Source organism: Nycticebus coucang, chromosome 8 (genome assembly GCF_027406575.1).
Source record: "Nycticebus coucang isolate mNycCou1 chromosome 8, mNycCou1.pri, whole genome shotgun sequence".
In the NCBI taxonomy this organism is placed as follows: domain Eukaryota; kingdom Metazoa; phylum Chordata; class Mammalia; order Primates; family Lorisidae; genus Nycticebus; species Nycticebus coucang.
In genome coordinates, this window is record NC_069787.1 from 106,056,903 (window position 1) to 106,062,464 (window position 5,562).

At 41.5% G+C, this 5,562-nt stretch overlaps 1 pseudogene across 1 annotated transcript; it reads right to left on the minus strand.

Moving 5' to 3' along the window:
* Positions 1–4,372: 4,372 nt before the first annotated feature.
* LOC128591929 (40S ribosomal protein SA-like) lies at positions 4,373–5,309 on the minus strand (annotated as a pseudogene). Its single transcript, XR_008381707.1, has one exon. The product of XR_008381707.1 is annotated as a 40S ribosomal protein SA-like (transcript).
* Positions 5,310–5,562: the final 253 nt, after the last annotated feature.

Below are 5,562 nucleotides of genomic sequence, written 5' to 3' on the forward strand. Positions count from 1 at the left end.
ATTTTCTTTTATAATATTCTCTAGTATGGCTTCCATTCCTCTGGGGCATTCTTCTTCCCCTTCTGGAATTCCTATAACTCGTATGTTGGAACGCTTCATAAAGTCCCATAATTCTGACAGTGAACGTTCTGCTTTCTCTCTCTTCTTTTCTGCCTCTTTTACTGTCTGAGTTATCTCAAGAACTTTGTCTTCTACCTCTGAGATTCTTTCTTCTGCATGGTCTAACCTGTTGCTGATACTTTCTATTGCATCTTTAAGTTCCCTAATTGACTTTTTCAGTTCCTTCAGGTCTGCTATATCCTTTTTATATTCTTCATATCGTTCATCTCTTATTTGATTCTGTTTTTGGATTTCCTTTTGTTATTTTCCACTTTATTAGCAATTTCCTTCATTGTTTCCATCATTTCTTTCATTGTTTTCAACATGTGTATTCTAAATTCCCTTTCTGTCATTCCTAACATTTCTATACTGGTGGAATCATCTGCAGTAGCTACCTCATGGTCCCTTGGTGGGGTTGTTCTGGACTGGTTCTTCATGTTGCCTGGAGTTTTCTGCTGATTCTTCCTCATGAGTGATTTCTTTTATCTGTTTCCTTGCCCTAATTTTCCTTTCACTTCCTCTTGCTCTTTAAGTTCTTGTGCCTGTGGACTAAGGGTTACAGGACCAGAAGGGTGAGAAGGTTGAAGAGCAAAAAAAAAGGGGATGAAAGAAAGGAGGACCGAGTGATAAGAAAAAAAGAAAGATAGAGAAAGGAGAGGGTGTGGGTATAAGGAATATTGACAAAAAGAAGAGAGGCACAGAAAGTGGGAGACAGGGCATTATAGGTGTACAGTAGGGTACTTTGACACAACCTTAAAAAACCCCACCTTCTGGGGGTGCCCAGTTGGGTGGTTCCCTTGAGGTCAGCAGCTCTTTGCTAACCTGATCAGACACAGTACCCCACCTCCACCAAGTAGAGAGGAAAGACAAAAATGCTATAAATCAAACCAAAGCAAGCAAACAGAAAACTTTACAGGGATAAAATTGGGTGAAAAACCAAATTATATCGGTAGAAACACTAGCAAAAATGAAGTTGAAGTTATTAAAAGAGGCAGCAATGGGAAATTATAATTAAACTAGGAAAATTGAGAAAGAAAAAGGGATCTGTGTGTAAAAGATTGAAATTAAAAAAACAAAAGAACATCCGCAACGTCAAAATAAACAAACAAAAAAAACAACCAAACAAAAAAAAAAAGAAAAAAATACATAACCAAAAACAAAGCAGTTTGTATATGTTATTGAATATTGTCTGGGCAACACGTGGTCTTCTGGGATATGAGATGTTAGTCACAGTTCTGATACGACTGGGGGCTGCTGATTTCTCAAACCCCAGCAGGTAGACACCCTAAATCTCTCTTCAGCCTACTTAAAAGGCACTTTGAACTTGTAAACTTGCTGAGCAGAAGCTTTCCCAGCTTTCTCGCTGGAATTGCTGCTGAAGTGGCTATCCACTTACCCAGTGTGCCAAAACCAGTCTCACTCTGCCCCTGAGGGTTAGGGCTGCAAGGCGGCTCAGACCCCACCCTTAGGCTACTTGGTTGCTGGGTTACCAGTTCCCACCCGTTTCTAGCTCTGCGACCCTGAGGGCGGAGCTTGCCGGGGCAGATCACTGACAATGGATCCGTGTGACCCACCGCCAAACACTATTAGCTCCGTCTGGCTCAGCGGCTCAGACTGGGGCCCTAGACAACGGCCAAAGTTCTCCGCACTCCCGCTCAGGCCTTCCCCAAGGCAGTTCAACTCAGTGCCAAGTCCAAGGACATCAAAACAGTTCACAGGTAAGGCCTTTCTGGTTTGCAGTCTCGCTGCTACTGAACTTACAGTTGTGGGCGTGTTTAGACGGATTGAACACACGCGACCACTTGCCGGTTTTCCACTGTTTTAGTCCTCCTCTTGGGGTCCAGAAGTCTCTCGCTGACTCCCTGTATCCTCATAGGAGTGATGATAGGCAGTTCCCACCAGCCAGAGATGCCTGGAGTCCTATCTCCCCAGACACACGGTGCCCAGATGCAAGGAAGCTGTTACTCGGCTGCCATCTTGCTCCGCCTCCGAAGTATGGACATTTTAACAATGTTGATTCTTTCTTCCAATTCATGAGTGTAAGATGTTCTATTTGTTTCTGTCATCAGTGATTTCTTTTATTAGTGTTTTGTAGATCTCTTTGTAGAGATCTTTCACCTCTGTGGTTAAGTATATTTCTAGGTATTTTATTTTATCTTTTTTGAAAATATTATAAATAGTATTGAGTTCTTGATTCTATTTTCAGTTTGGCTGTTATTAGTATATAGAAATGCTCCAGATTTGGTATATTAATTTTGTAACCCATAACTTTACTGAATTTACTTGCTAATTGTAGGAGTCTTTTGGAAGAGACTTAAGGGTTTTCTAGATATAAGATCATATCATTGGCAAACAGGAATACTTTGACCTCTTCTTTTCTGATTTGGACATCCTTTATTTCTTTTTCTTGCCTGATTCCTCTGGGTAGGGTTTCCAGTACTATGTTGAATAGAAGTAGTGACAGTTTGCATCCTTATCTTGTTCTGGTTCTTAGGGTAGCACTTTCAACTTTACCCTATTCAGTATAATGTTAGCTGTGGGTTTGTCTTAAATGGCTTTTATTGAAGTATATTCCTTATGTGTCTAGTTTGTTAAGGAGTTTTATCAAATGCTTTCCTGCACCAGATTTTAGTCTGTACTACAAAGCCATAGTGGTCAAGACAGCATGGTACTGGCACAAAAACAGAGACATAGACACTTGGAATTGAATTGAAAACCAAGAAATGAAACTAACATCTTACAACCACCTAATCTTTGATAAACCAAACAAGAACATACCTTGGGGGAAAGACTCCCTGTTCAATAAATGGTGTTGGGAGAACTGGATGTCTACATGTAAAAGACTGAAACTGGACCCACACCTTTCCCCACTCACAAAAATTGATTCACGATGGATAAAGGACTTAAATTTAAGGCATGAAACAATAAAAATCCTCCAAGAAAGCATAGGAAAAACACTGGAAGATATTGGCCTGGGGGAAGACTTCATGAAGAAGACTGCCATGGCAATTGCAACAACAACAAAAATAAACAAATGGGACTTCATTAAACTGAAAAGCTTCTGTACAGCTAAGGAGACAATAACCAAAGCAAAGAGACAACCTACATAATGGGAAAGGATAGTTGCATATTTTCAATCAGACAAAAGCTTGATAACTAGGATCTATAGAGAACTCAAATTAATCCACATGAAAAAAGCCAACAATCCCATAGATCAATGGGCAAGAGACATGAATAGAACCTTCTCTAAAGATGACAGACGAATGGCTAACAAACACATGAAAAAATGTTCATCATCTCTATATATTAGAGAAATGTAAATCAAAACAACCCTGAGATATCATCTAACCCCAGTGAGAATGGCCCACATCACAAAATCTCAAAACTGCAGATCCTGGCGTGGATGTGGAGAGAAGGGAACACTTTTACACTGCTAGTGGGACTGCAAACTAGTACCACCTTTCTGGAAGGAAGTATGGAGAAACCTCAAAGCACTCAAGCTAGACCTCCCATTTGATCCTGCAATCCCATTACTGGGCATCTACCCAGAAGGAAAAAAATCCTTTTATCATAAGGACACTTGTACTAGACTGTTTATTGCAGCTCAATTTACCGTTGCCAAAATGTGGAAAGAGCCTAAATGCCCACCAACCCAGGAATGGATTAACAAGCTGTGGTATATGTATACCATGGAATACTATTCAGCCATTAAAAAAGATGGAGACTTTACATCCTTCGTATTAACCTGGATGGAAGTGGAAGACATTATTCTTAGTAAAGCATCACAAGAATGGAGAAGCATGAATCTTATGTACTCAATCTTGATATGAGGACAATTAATGACAATTAAGGTTATGGGGGGGGGAAGCAGAAAGAGGGATGGAGGGAGGGGGGTGGGGCCTTAGTGTGTGTCACACTTTATGGGGGCAAGACATGATTGCAAGAGGGACTTTACCTAACAATTGCAATCAGTGTATCTGGCTTATTGTACCCTCAATGAATCCCCAACAATAAAAAAAAAAAAAAGAAAAAAAATGAAAAGATGATCATATGGTTTTAGATTTTAATTCTATTTAGATGGTAAATCACATTTATTGATTTTTGTATATTGATCATCCTTCCGCCCCTGGGACCAAACCCACTTGATTGTGATTAATTATTTTTTTTGATGTGCTGTTGAATTCTGTTTACCAGTACAGCATTTTGTTGAGGATTTTTTTTTTAATTTTCCTCCTTTATTTCCATCTTGTTTAAGAGCTTGTGGAAGAACAGCTTAAGACCACTCTGTGCTTGTTCCTACCCATTCAGTGGCCTTGGCAGTGGGAGCTGCAGACCAGTCTTCAGTGGCGGGCTGGGCACTCCAGTCTTCTGTGGGGAACTGCTGAATAGGCACAGAGGACACTTGCAGCCTTCTGACCAGTCTGCAACCTCTGGTTGCGTAGCAGTAAACTCAGGAGCTGGATTAGTCTATTCACCCTGAAATTCTTCCTTGGTCACAGCTTTCTCAGCAGCAGCCTGCTCTTCCTTTTCAATCTATTCAGGATCTCTGTAGAAATAGAGATCTGGTATGACCTCCCACAGATGTTCACGGGAGATGGTGCCACGCATGCCGAGAACTTCCTGGGCCAGCATCCACCACTTCAAACCTACTGAGTGAGCTCCCTTGTTGTTGCAAGGGATGGCAATGTCCATATAATGCAGAGGAGAATCTGTGTTACACAGAGCAATGGTAGGCAGGTTAACATAAGATGCCTCTGTGAGAGGTTGGTGGTCAGCCCTGGGATCAGTAACCACTAGAAGACGAGGCTCCCAGAAGGCTGCCTGTATCTGGTTAGTGAAGGTTCCAGGAGTGAAGCAGCCTGCAATAGGAGTGGCTCCAGTGGCAGCAGCAAACTTCAGCACAGCTTGCTGGCCAGTATTCCTCGAGGATATGACACTGACATCAGCAGGGTTTTCAATGGCAACAATGGCCCTAGCTGCCAACAGAAGTTTTTCCCAGGTCCTCTTCAGATTTATGATGTAGATACCATCACTTTTCCTTTTGTAGATGTACTGTTCCATTTGGAAGTCAAGATTGGTGCCACCTAAGTGGGTTCCTGCTGCAAGGAATTTGAGGACATCCTCCTCCTTCATTTGCAGGACACCAAGGGCTCTAGACATTGTGAAAATTTCCCTTTAAGTTATGGTGGGAATCCAGAACAACGCCGTATGGGCCCTCCCTGAGCGGCACCGAAAGGCTGTTGAGGATTTTTGCATCTATATTTATGAAGGGTATTGGCATATAATTTTCTTTTTTTGTTATGTTCTTTCCTGGCTTTGGTATCAGGGTGATACTGGCTTCAGAGAATGAATTAGCGAGGATTTTCCTCCTTCTCAATGTCATGAAAGAGTTTCAGTCACATAGATGCAAGTTATTCTTTGTAGGTCTGGTAGAATTCATGTGTGAATCCATCTGATCTTGGG